This window comes from Oratosquilla oratoria, chromosome 24, assembly GCF_046742065.1.
Source record: "Oratosquilla oratoria isolate Oo_2021 chromosome 24, ASM4674206v1, whole genome shotgun sequence".
In the NCBI taxonomy this organism is placed as follows: domain Eukaryota; kingdom Metazoa; phylum Arthropoda; class Malacostraca; order Stomatopoda; family Squillidae; genus Oratosquilla; species Oratosquilla oratoria.
This window is the reverse complement of record NC_134800.1, coordinates 19206896-19220136: the sequence shown is the minus strand read 5'-3', so window position 1 is coordinate 19220136 and position 13241 is coordinate 19206896. Positions and strand designations below refer to the sequence as shown.

The window sequence follows — 13241 nt, the reverse complement described above, 5'->3', positions numbered from 1 at the left end:
TACGGGATAGGAGGAAAGCTTCTGGGAGCTGTCAAGAGTTTTTATGAGAGTAGTAGAGCTTGTGTCAGGATTAGAAATGGAGAGAGTGAGTGGTTTGAGGTAAAGGTGGGACTTCGTCAGGGATGTGTTATGTCACCCTGGCTGTTCAGCTTATACATGGATGGGGTAGTGTGAGAGGTAAATGCAAGGGTAGTGGGTCAGGGAGTGGAGATGGTTAAGGAAAATGGAGAAAAGTGTGAGGTGAGACAGCTGTTGTTTGCTGACGACACTGCGCTTGTGTTAGGATCGGAGGAGGGATTGAGGAAGTTGGTGACAGAGTTTGGGAGTGTGTGTGATAGAAGAAAGCTGAAGATAAATGTGGGTAAAAGTAAGGTGATGAGATGTAGAAGGGGTGAAAGTGGTAGTAGTCTGGAAGTGAGCATTAGGGGAGAGCAACTGGAGGAAGTGGATAGTTTTAGATATTTGGGTGCAAATGTGGCAGGAAAAGGTGGAGTGAAGGTGGAGGTAGAATGTAGATTGAGAGAAGCGAGTAAATGCCTTGGTGGATTAAAAAGTGTAATGAGGAATAGAAATTTGGGAATGGATGCTAAGAGGAGACTGTATGAAGGAGTGATTGTGCCAACAGAACTGTATGGGGCAGAAACATGGAACATAAGAGAGGAAGAGAGAAGGAGTTTGAATGTGTTTGAGATGAAGTGTCTAAGAAGTATGATCGGGGTTACTAGGCTAGATAGAGTGAGAAATGAGGAGGTGAGGAGGAGAACAGGGGTGGAAAGGGAGTTGGGAGATAGGGTTGATGAAAGAGTATTAGGATGGTTTGGACACATGGAAAGAATGAGTGAAGAAAGACTAGTAAAAGAGGTATGGAAGGCAGATGTGGAGGAAGTGAACATGAGGGGACGTCCTAGGATGAGATGGATGGATGGGGTGAAGGGGGCTTTGGGGAAGAGGGGAATGTCTGTTGAGGAAGGACGGGAGAGGACAGAAGACAGGGGTGAATGGAGAATGGTTGTATATGGATGATGTTGTGATGCATGAGGTGGAATGGACGGGGGAATGGGGGGTGAGGTAGTGTGTGTGAGCAAAAATTTTGACGCAGCCCGAAGGGATTTCTCCCCATCCTCTCCTTTATATGGGGGGACGGAGAGGGGGGGGTCACCGATTTAATGAAGCGGCCTTGCTGTGGATGTGCTGTGTCTTGCGACACTGCTTCTGACCCAGGGCAGTGGACAGGGTGCAGGGATGACCCGTCATCTAGGAGGTGCTAAGATGGGAGGGAGGGTGGAGGGGTGTGGAGTGTATTCAGGGATGGAATGGGTGGGAATGATTTTATGCCTTGTCCTTTTTGGCTACCTCCCTGGTAAGGGGGAAAATGTCTTGGTATATGTATGTATATATACATATATATATATATATATATATATATATATATATACATGTATATATATATATATGTATACATATATATATATATACACATGTATATATACATATATATATATATATATATATGTGTATATATACATATGTATACATACATGTATATATATATATGTATGTATACATATATATATACATATATTATATATATATATATATATATATATATATATATATATATATATATATTAATCTTTTTCAACAACATTCATTTTTCACTTTAATTCTATGTCATCACGATCGAGACTTGTAAGGAGTCCGACGGAAACTGATACGTAGTGAGGCCAAGGACTTGAACCCAGCTCAGACGTAACAAGTGAACAATGACTTAAACCACTGGGCAGTGGTGACTTAAACCACTGCGCATATGTCTCCGTCGAGCTCCTTGTCAGTCTCGATCGTGATGACATGGAATTAAAGTGAAAAATAAATGTGGTTGAAAAAAAAATTAATATCCGTTCACTGGAGACTATTCAGTGTGCTTGTATGTGTGTGTATATATATATATATATATATATATATATATATATATATAAATTATATATGTATATATATATGTATATGTATATATATACGTATATATATATATATATATATATATACAGTATATATATATATATATATATATATTTGTATATATATATATATATATATACAGTACATATATATATGTATATATATATATATATATATATATATATATATATATATGTATATATATATATTTACGTCTTACTTCTGCTCCCAGTTAGGCTTACAGCCTGTCAGTCGGGCCAGCACACTTCTCCAGATTGTCCTCTCAAAGCTTCCCTCTTCTCTCAAATCCTCTATTTTTCCTAATCGATTTGCCTCTAGGATTTCTTGAACGCCATCTTTCCATCTTTTCTTCGGTCTACCTCTAGATCTGCTACCTTCTGGTCTCCAGTTCCATCTTTTCTTTGCAATTCTCTCTTCATCCATTCTCTCCACGTGCCCAAGCCACCTTAATTGTGCCTTTTCTATTTTGCTTCTAGTTGATTTTACTCCAATCATTTCTCTTATTTCATCATTTCTAATTCGATCTCTTTTGGTTTTATTAACAAAAGATATATATATATATATCTATATATATATATATATATATATATATATATATATATATATATATATATATATATATTCGTAAATAGCTGGAGTCCAGGAACCATTTCATGATTTTTTCCTTCGTATCCGACCGAGATATGGACCAAAAAGTCTACTGTTGGCATGCTCCGCCTTTGTAATCCTTTGTAATCTTTTGGAAGAAAGTATACACTGGACAAATTGGCAAACGATGAGTCCAGCGTATACTTTCTTCCAATATATATATATATATATATATATATATATATATATATATATATATATATATATATATATATATATATTCGTAAATAGCTGGAGTCCAGGAACCATTTTGGAAGAAAGTATACGCTGGACAAATTGGCAAACGATGAGTCCAGCGTATACTTTCTTCCAATATATATATATATATATATATATATATATATATATATATATATATATATATATATATATATATATATATATGTATTTACCTAGTTGTAGTTGTATTTTACGGGAAGGGGAGCTATGCTCGTGGGGTCCCGTCTTCATATCTCATTTTATCTAAACTATTTTTAAATTCATGTATTGTTTTTGCACACACTACTTTCTCCTCTAACTTGTTCCAACTGTCTATTACTCTGTGAGGAAAGCTGGTTTTTTTTCAAATCTCTTCTATAGCTGTCTTTTTTTATTTTCTTTCCGGGTCCTCTTGTATTTCTGTCATCCCATTTTATCAGATTCTCTCTATCAGTAATTTCTATGCCTTTCATGATTCTGTAAATAGCTATCAAATCTCCTCTCTCTCTTCTTTGCTCTAGTGTCTGTAGTTTAAGTTTTTGTAGTCTCTCTTCATATGATAGTTTTGAGAGTGTTGGTGCCAGTTTTGTAATTTCTCTTTGTATTCTTTCAAGTTTTTTTATACATTTTTTTGTACTTGGTGACCATATCGTTGCTGCATATTCCAATCTTGGTCTTATCAGGGTGGTTAGGATTTTCCTCACCATTTCTTCATCCAGGTATGTAAATGCCACTTTGATTGTTCTTATTAAATTATAAGTTTCTCCAAAAATCTTATTTATATGTTTCTCAGGTGACATATTATTCATAACAATGACTCCCAGGTCCTTCTCATTTTCTACTTTTTTTATTCCTTCTTCTCCCAAATTATATGATCCTGTTATTCTGTTTTTGCTTTTTCCAAATTCCATTATACTACACTTTTTTGTATTGAACTCCATCTCCCACTTCCTACTCCATTCCTGTACTTTGTTTAGATCTCTCTGTAGTGATTCACAATCTTCTTCAGTTTTCACTCTTTTCAGTAGTTTTGCATCATCTGCAAAGAAGCTCATATAGCTTTCAATTCCTTCATCCATATCATTAATATATATAGGAAACATTATTGGGGCCAGAACTGTTCCCTGCGGGACACCGCTTATTACTTCATTCAATTTTGAGTGCTGGTCTCTTATCACTACTCTCATTTTTCTTTCTTGCAAAAAGTCTTCCATCCAATTTAGCAATTTACCTTGTATTCCTCCTTCAGTTTCTAATTTCTTAAGCAACTTCTTATGTGGTGCTTTGTCAAAAGCTTTTTTTAGGTCTAGAAATGCACAATCAGCCCATCCATCTCTTTCTTGTATTATATATATTAGCCTTGAATAGAAACATATTAAATTGGTGACGCATGATCGTCCTTGTCTGAATCCAAATTGCCTTGGATTTAGTACGTTGTTTTTTTTCCAAGTATTTTACCCATCTACTTTTGATAATTCTTTCACAAATTTTTGCTATTGTACTTGTTAGAGAGACTGGTCTATAGTTGGTAGGTTCTTCTTTATTTCCTCCTTTATATATAGGTACTATATTTGCTTTTTTCCAATCTTCTGGAACTTTTCCTTCTTTTAAGGAACTGCTTATTATGCTATGTATTTTGTCTGCCAGTTCCTTCCTGCATTCTTTCAGAATCCAGTTTGCTATTTCATCTGGCCCATGCGATTTTCTGACATCAAGATTACCCAAGTGTGTCAATATTTCATTCTTTGTTACTTCTATTTCTTCCATAGGGGGGACTTTTTCTTTCCACTCAATCTCTTCAGGTTGTATATTTTCCCTTGTAAACACTGATTTAAAATGTTTGTTCATAATTTCTGCCATTTCCATTTCCTCAGTGTATTCAACTCCCTCCTGTCTTAATTTCTCCAAGTCTTGTTTGTTTTTCAGTTTATTGTTTACAAATCTGTAAAATAATTTTGGTTGATCTTTACACTTTTCTATAACATCTTTTTCATATTTTCTTTTTTCCTCTCTGCACTTTTGTACATATTCATTTCTATAACCAGTATATATTTTCCATTTTTCAGGTCTTCTGTTTTTTTTTCCATCTGGTCCAGGCTTTGTCTCTTTTGTCTTTTAACTCCCTACAACTTTTGTTGTACCAGCATTTTACATAATCTTTTTCTTGTTTTTGTCTTGGGACATACTTTTCCACTCCTTTTTTGTAAATTTTTGTCAAAATATTCCATTTCTCTTCCACTGATGTTTCTTCTTTGTATATTTCTTCCCAGTTTTCTTGTTGGAAGAATTCTCTTATTTTATCAAAGTTTGTTTTTTCATACATCATTCTTCCTTTTCTATATTGTTCATTTCTTTTCATATATTTTTCTTCATTAAGTTCCAGTTCAATCAATATGTGGTCACTTTTACCTATTGGTGTTTTATATTCAATCTTGTCCACTATTCTAGGTTCAGATGTAATTATTAAGTCTAGTCTCGATGGTTCTTCTTCATTTCTATACCTAGTGTTCTCCTGTATCCATTGTGTCATTGAATGGTCAGTAATCATCTCAAGTAGAGCATTTCCCCCATGAGTCATCACCACTCTTTACTGTCATTTCTTCCCAGCAGATTTCCTTGCAATTAAAGTCGCCCATCATAACTATTCTTCCTCCGTCTTCCATTATTTTATTTAATGCTATCTTTGTGTCCTCTAACATACTTTTATGTTCACTCTCCTCCCATGAGGCTGTTTTTCGGAGGCACATAATTGATCACAAATTTTCTGCTCTTCTTATCTCTGTCTTCCACTTCTATCATAATCATCTCTACTGTATTCTTTCCATATATGACACCTTTCACGTTTATATCCTTCTTAGTCAGGAACATAACTCCACCCCCTTGTTTTTTCTCTCTGTTTCTAATCCAATAATTGTATGCATCATGTCCTACACTGTTGGGTGGTAGTGGGCCTTTTAATTTTGTTTCTACAATTCCCATTATGTCTGGTTCTTTTTCCTTCAAATAATCATTCAGTTCATTCAATCCTGTTATTAATCCATCTATATTTGTGTAAGACGCTCTTAGTTTTCTGCCACTTCCATTGTGTTCTCTGTTTCCCTTATGTTTTTCTTTTGTATGTCGAACTGCTTTATTTTCATGTTCACTACTCTCCAATAGAATCTCTCTTTCTCTGACTCCGTTCTTTCCTCGTTTTTTGCCTTAGCTTCAAGTCTTTTCTGCTTTTCTTCCTCTCTTTCCTCCTTATTCATTTCTCTTTTTATCCATACCTTTTTATATTGATCACTTGTTGCTAGTTTCCCTGTTTTGGATAGAATTTTCTCTGCCGTTGTTTGTGACCTGAATTTAATCTTAATTGGTCTGGTCTTATCTGTACTATATTTTCCTCCTTGATTCTTGCGGTTCTATCTGGGTTATGTTTCTCTTCCATTCCTAATATAATTATACATTTCTTTTTGTCAGCTAATTCTCTTACTATATTCTCCTTCTGTCTCATCACTTTAATAACTGAGTCTTCATTATGTTCTTTCAATTGCTGTTTGACTATGTCAGTGAATGAAACCTTATTCCCTTCTTGGGTTGTTCTCCAATTTTTAGCTTCTTTAGCTATTGTCTCTCTATTTTCATTACTATTCTTCTTCAATTTCTCATTCTCCTCCTTTACATTTCTTAACTGTCTTTTTAGGCCCTCTATTTCATCAGTTAAGTTTTTGTTTGCCTTTTCTAGTTCTTCCAACCTTTCAATTCTCTGGAAAATGGAGTCAACATTACCTAACCTACGTTCCACTTCCTCGATCACCTTATCAACTCTCTCCTCTAGTCTTATCAGTCGGGGGGGGGGGTTGTGTCCCCCCCACCCTCTTTAAATCCCTGGAACATATTCTCGTCACTTTCTACTGTATTGCTCCTCTCTATACTTCTAATCTTTACATTTTTATTAGCCATTTCGTCATCACTGAGCTGGTCCGGTGGTCGTTTCATGTTGACCTTACGCTTGTCTGCTTGGGCCAAGTCCTCCACTTCCTCATTTCCTTCCATTTCCCCAGCAATCCCTCCCCTTCTCCTCTTTTCCTACTTACCTACTGCCCCACGAGCAATTTCCCCCCACCCTGTAAATACAAAAAGGTACTTCTCTTTGCGTTGGGATCCACAATCGGCACTTTTCTTCAGAACGTTCTTCAAGCCGTCCGTTCGTTGAAAGTGTGTGTGTGTGTGTGTGTGTGTGTGTGTGTGTGTGTGTGTGTGTGTGTGTGTGTGTGTGTGTGTGAAGTTCTTTGTCAGTCTCACATGCAATTCATATCTATATCACTCCACACCTCCTATTTTTCTTGGCATTTTGAACCTCATGAATAAGTAACGTCTGTAGCGATTTTTGAAAAGTTAGTATATTTTTGACGGGGGCTGTTGTGGAAAAAATCACAACCGTATGTGGCGACGCGCCACCAGTCTAGACCAGACTCACCGCGACGCATCCCGACCTAAGCTTTTATATGACCCAAAATGGGCAAGCATAGTCAGCAAGAACGTCCGAGGGCAAAGGCAACTGACCAATCAGAAGCCCGGAAAACTCGCCGGAGACCGATCGGCATACGTTCCCGCTAGCTATAGTTGGCAAAGATAGTTAGCAAGAACATCTCCACCGAAAATGAACGGACCAATCAGGACCCAGGACAGTTCGCCTGGGTCCACACCAACCTCTTTTATAAGGAGGGTGACCAAGCCGAAGCAGCATCTAGATGTCGGACGTCTCTCCACTCCAGCTCATTCAACAAGCGCCCAGCAATCTTCGCCGGCCGGTGGTGGCGAGGAGATGTATCTCCTTTGCTGCTGCCACTTTGGCACAGGCCGATCTCTTCGTTGACGTCGGCAGGCGGGTTTGCACCAAAAGACAAATACATTTCCCAAGTCACGTAATTCTCTGTTCTCAGAGTAGTGCTTGGAAGAAAAGAGACACACGCACACTTGCTCGCTGGCTTAGCAGAGTCCCAACCCAACTCTTTTTCAGAACCCTTATCTGATCACCGGCTGGTCGACGGAGAGGAATTGGGGAGCCTCTCTGTCCAACCGGACCGCACCCACGCGCTGGCCTCTTCGCTGACGCTGGTGAGCGGGTTTACACTTCTGACATTTACACACAATTCCTAGTCACGTAATTCTCTGCTTTCAGAGTTGTGCTGGGAAGGAGAAAGATAATACAACACCCGTCCGCCTGCCCCCACCCCCCCCCCTCGCACCGCCACTGGAACGACTCTTCTGACTCTCAAACCCAACCTGGGGAAAAGCAGGAAAAGCTCATGCCTAACCTGGGGTTAAACAGGAACGCGCTCTCTACACGCGGGAAGTGAACTCTACTCACTTCCCGTAAGATACATACACACACCTCTCACGACCCACGCACAAACATCTACACTTTCTTTTTCTTCGACAAAAATTCGCTTCCTTTCTAACTTTCTCTTATACTACATCTTCTCATTTCAGGTTACCTCCCACTAAAGATTTTTTCGTTTTTCCACCTTTCTCTACTACTCCGCCTCCTACCATTTTCTGAACTTTTGGTGATTGTAATCCCGGTGTTGGCGCCGCCGTCCGAGTTCCCTGTCCATTTCTCCCGAGCCACGACCACCAACAGCCCCTGAACGTTCGCATAATCGCCCGGTGGCAATAGCCCTCTTTTATACACTACTATCTTTTCATTTTCTTACAGACATTCTTCCCCTCCCACAAAAACCGATCCCGCGCAAGCGGGTGGTCTTACCAAGCAATTGCAAGTCGCAAGTCGCAAGTTCCCTCCAGAATACGACATCTTCAAGCAGCTTTCCTCTACAAGCAGCTCTCCCCATCAAACAGCTCCTCTCTCCAAGCACCTCTTCCCTTCGAGCAGCTTCTCCCTCCAATCAGCTCTTCCCTTCAAGCAGCTCTCCTCTACAAGCAGCTCTCCTCTTGAAGCAGTACTTATGGTAATATGGTCGAGCGTAGTATAGGCTACAAAGGATTACAAAGGCGGAGCATGCCGACAGGAGACCTTTTGGTCCATATCTAGGTCGGATGCGGAAAAAAAAAAAAAAAAAAAAAACTATAATACTGTCAATAACAAATAAAATGCATAGGTATAGTTAAATAATAAACAAACAGGTAAATAGTAAGTATTAATAAATTAACATATAACTAATAATAAATGAAAATCAAACAGACAAATGATGACAAAACAAAAACAAATAATATAAAATTTATTATAATCATTACAGTTAATAGTTCTACTCCATTCGTTATCTTGGAGAAGACAATCTCAGGTAGGACTCAAAGTAATGGGCTTAAATTTGAAAAAAAAAAATTAGGTTTAAAAGGGAAATAGGCAGGAACTGGTTTACCAATAGAGTGGTTTAGGAATGGAACAAACTTATGAGCATTGAAACCAAGGGTTGTTTCAAGATGGCGGGTGGTAATGAACATAGAACTACCTAATATAGGCCTTATGGTCTCTTCCAGTATCCTCCACTGTTATGTTCTTAAGTAGGAGATATCTTATCTCCAAAGAGACATCATCTCAGGAGATTTCTCGTTGCAGGAAACATCTGGGAGATATCTTATCTCCACTGAGACATTATCTCAGGAGACATCTAATTGAAGTAAACATTTCATGGGAGATATCTTATCTCCACTGAGACATCATCGCAGGAGATATCTTATCTCCACTTGTAGGGAAAAAAAAATATATATATATATATATATATATACATATATACATATATATATATATATATATATATATATATATATCGCCACGAATGGTTCACATATGGATGAACAAAATCATCTGACGGTATACTATACCAGAGGGTTAGTATCACTAGGTACTGAAGAGGTTAATCGAGCTGGATTAATCCCTCGATCATTACGGTACCTTTCCTGGTCTTGAATAAGGTCTATGACCCCCACCCCCACCCTGCCCTAAATGTAGTCTACATATCATCCAATCCACTATACGGCCAGCATGAAAACAGAGCGAAGGATATAGAGCCTCTCTTTCCCTCCTCCCCAACCCTATCTCTCTGTCCCTCTCTCTCTCCCTCCCTCCCCTGACTAAAACTCCGTTGGAATCGTTGGCTCTCCTTTTATTATGTGCTACTATTTGTTTCGGAGTTTGACTACGGAGGCACTGAAATGTGGCAAGATAGGGCAAGCTGTACTCGCACTGCGTAGTAACCTTACTCTTGGCGATGCTTATGTCGTGACTGTCTTCGTCGGCTCCTAGACCTGGGAATGCACTCTCGCTTGAGCGGGGTCGCGTCGGGTCCTAGTCGCCGTCCTGCTATGCGCTGTCCAATCAGCCCTTAGGCCTATAGCACGTGACCTAGTATGGGGCGGAGTTAACCCGGGACAAAGGGTGCGTCTCTGGGAAACGTGGTGGCTGGGCACGGCCAAACCACTCTAGGGCTTTGTTTACGATACGCGCTAAAACCCAACTTGCCACATACTCCTCTCCAAGCAACAGTCATCACCAATCTTCAAGTTCTCCTCTGCTCTCAAATATTCGCAAACATGTTGCAAGGGCGGCAGTGAAACAGGTTGTGTAGTTCGTGGGTTTACTTATCGGTAGGTTATGCGTACAGAGGGGGCACGTCAAGTACCCAAGGAACTAAAGAGCAACTAGCGCGTGGGCGAAGGTGCTAGGTGCTGTAGGCACACATATATAAAGGAAGCTTGTTATAAGTACGAAAGGGGTCCTTGTAGTGGGAGGCGTCTGCGGGTCGGGCACGCAGTACACCACCCTTTCCCTAGCTCACATTACTCCTATGCCCAGTACACTATACCACATCAAGTTCATCCCTTTACGAGTTTAGAGTTAAATAAAAACCGAGTGCGTAGTGTTACCGTAAGTTTCATTTCCCTGGCTTGTCCGAACCATATCACAACACAGTCTTACGTATCTCATTTTTCATGTCACGGTTCAGAGAAGCTCTTTCCTTGTATCACCAAGGCACGCACTTATGTCCTTTGCTCTTGCTGTCCCATTAGCAGCGATGCTGCTTCAGTAACTTTAAAATAGTGAGGCGGCGTTTCTCGTCCAGTCAATGGGGCTAGCAAAATGTGGCCATGATGGAGAGCGTACCCTTCCACCTTGTTCCCACTTTTTACTCCTCGACACTCCAACCAACGCTTCAGTTGAATGTTGGAGTAACTGCAATACACTGAATGTGTCTTGGCCCCAGGTACATCGTCCTCAAGTTTACTTTCGTAAATTTTATTTTTCTATTACAGGTCATTATAAGTCAGAAGCATTTTATATCATCGTGTAAATTTCAAGGTCGTATTTTGCGACTTGCAAGGTAAGACCACCCGCTTGCGCGGGATCGGTTTTTGTGGGAGGGGAAGAATGTCTGTAAGGAAATGAAAAGATAGTACTGTATAAAAGAGGGCTATTGCCACCGGGCGATTATGCGAACGTTCAGGGGCTGTTGGTGGTCGTGGCTCGGGAGAAATGGACAGGGAACTCGGACGGCGGCGCCAACACCGGGATTACAATCACCAAAAGTTCAGAAAATGGTAGGAGGCGGAGTAGTAGAGAAAGGTGGAAAAACGAAAAAATCTTTAGTGGGAGGTAACCTGAAATGAGAAGATGTAGTATAAGAGAAAGTTAGAAAGGAAGCGAATTTTTGTCGAAGAAAAAGGAAGTGTAGATGTTTGTGCGTGGGTCGTGAGAGGTGTGTGTATGTATCTTACGGGAAGTGAGTAGAGTTCACTTCCCGCGTGTAGAGAGCGCGTTCCTGTTTAACCCCAGGTTAGGCATGAGCTTTTCCTGCTTTTCCCCAGGTTGGGTTTGAGAGTCAGAAGAGTCGTTCCAGTGGCGGTGCGAGGGGGGGGGGGGCAGGCGGACGGGTGTTGTATAATCTTTCTCCTTCCCAACACAACTCTGAAAGCAGAGAATTACGTGACTGGGAATTGTGTGTAAGTGTCAGAAGTGTAAACCCGCTCGCCAGCATTATCCTCGTATTTGTTCAAGTCTGGATTGCCGTTAATTACTATGAAGTGTTGTTGGCTCATGTTACCCAACTACATAAACAGTGAACGGCTGATTGATTGATTTATTGATTGGTAGCTTATCTCCAAAACTCAATGTGCTGATTAATTGTCGGCGATGAAATACAAGTGCATATTATACCAAAGAAAATTATATATGACACTTCTGGTTGTATTTCAGTGATTCAAGTGTCAGAACTACGGTCTTCGGGACACTACTACTAATCCGAAATATGCAAGATGTAGCCTACATAGAAAACCAGCTTCCTGTATACAAGGCAAACTAAAAAAAAGTTCACAAATAAGATGTATGTAGAAAACAAACACATAGTATGTAGATTCAGGTGTCCAGTACATATAAAAGAGAGAGAGAAAAAAAAAATCAGGGACAGAATGAACCATGGTGGTTAAAAAAGTATGAATACTATTCAAGTAGTTCGAAAAAAAAACTTGAAATAGTAATAGAATAATCTTAACATTTTGTTTAAACAGCTATTTACCAACTTGAAACCGCAAATAACAAACTTGTATTTACAAACGCAGCTGTTTAGAAAAAGTGATTGATATTGGTTTTACATGCATTTTGAGTTTGAGCCTTGAACGAAGCATGTAAAAAAGTACTTTTATTATCATTATCTTGACCGGAGGGTTCTATTGGAAATGTTATAGTATGACCCTCATTATGTTATCCCGTTATGAATTGGCTGTCATAAAACCTGCCAACACAACAAACAAGTCTCCCCTAATTTAAGGTGTAGTAAGTACGTTATGTTTATACAGTTTCTCTGTGGCATGTTTTTTAATATGGTACTGTCATTGACACTACCATTGTTAGTTCTCAGTATTCATAATGAATTTAAATTTGTAACCAGCTTCAGAAAGGAACTTGACATACCGGTATTTTTGTAGGAAATGATGTATCATGTTTACTTTTGGGTATTGCACTTATGACATACAGACAATATATATTAAAAAAAACTGCAAAGCAGCAGATGGGCAGAGTTTTACATACCTTCAAAATTCATTAAATTCAAATTGCTCATGATCTCGTAGCTTGAATATGTCTGTCAAGTATGGTCACCAAACAAAATCTATGACAATGAATATTGAACAACTTGAACGATTCAGAGGTTGTTCACTCAAAACAGATCAAGATTATTGTACTAGATTGAAAACTTTGGAACTTTACTTGATGAGATTATTGTACTAGATAAGATTGAAAACTTTGGAACTTTATTCGATGCAGCACAGAAGAGAGTGGTATGCTGTCATTCGTATGTCAAAATATTAGCTTAGCAAGTGCCATCAGGGAACAGTATCATCCAAGACATAGAAGAACCTGTAGCAAAGGAATACCCAAAGGTATTTCTCAATGACTTACATCCCTTCATGCTAACAGT

The 13241-nt window shown here is 39.2% G+C and overlaps 1 protein-coding gene across 5 annotated transcripts in view; it reads left to right on the top strand.

The window, feature by feature from the left end:
• Window positions 1-12337: 12337 nt before the first annotated feature.
• Window positions 12338-13241, top strand: part of Cog1 (conserved oligomeric Golgi complex subunit 1) — a 96866-nt gene continuing 95962 nt past the window's right edge. Inside the window, exon 1 of one of the 5 annotated variants that reach the window (XM_076207787.1) lies at window positions 12338-12598. The gene's annotated coding sequence lies outside the window, so the exon portion shown is untranslated. Of the gene's footprint in view, window positions 12603-13241 lie in introns of all 5 variants that reach the window. The other 4 variants (XM_076207785.1, XM_076207784.1, XM_076207783.1 and 1 more) reach the window with 4 other exon arrangements.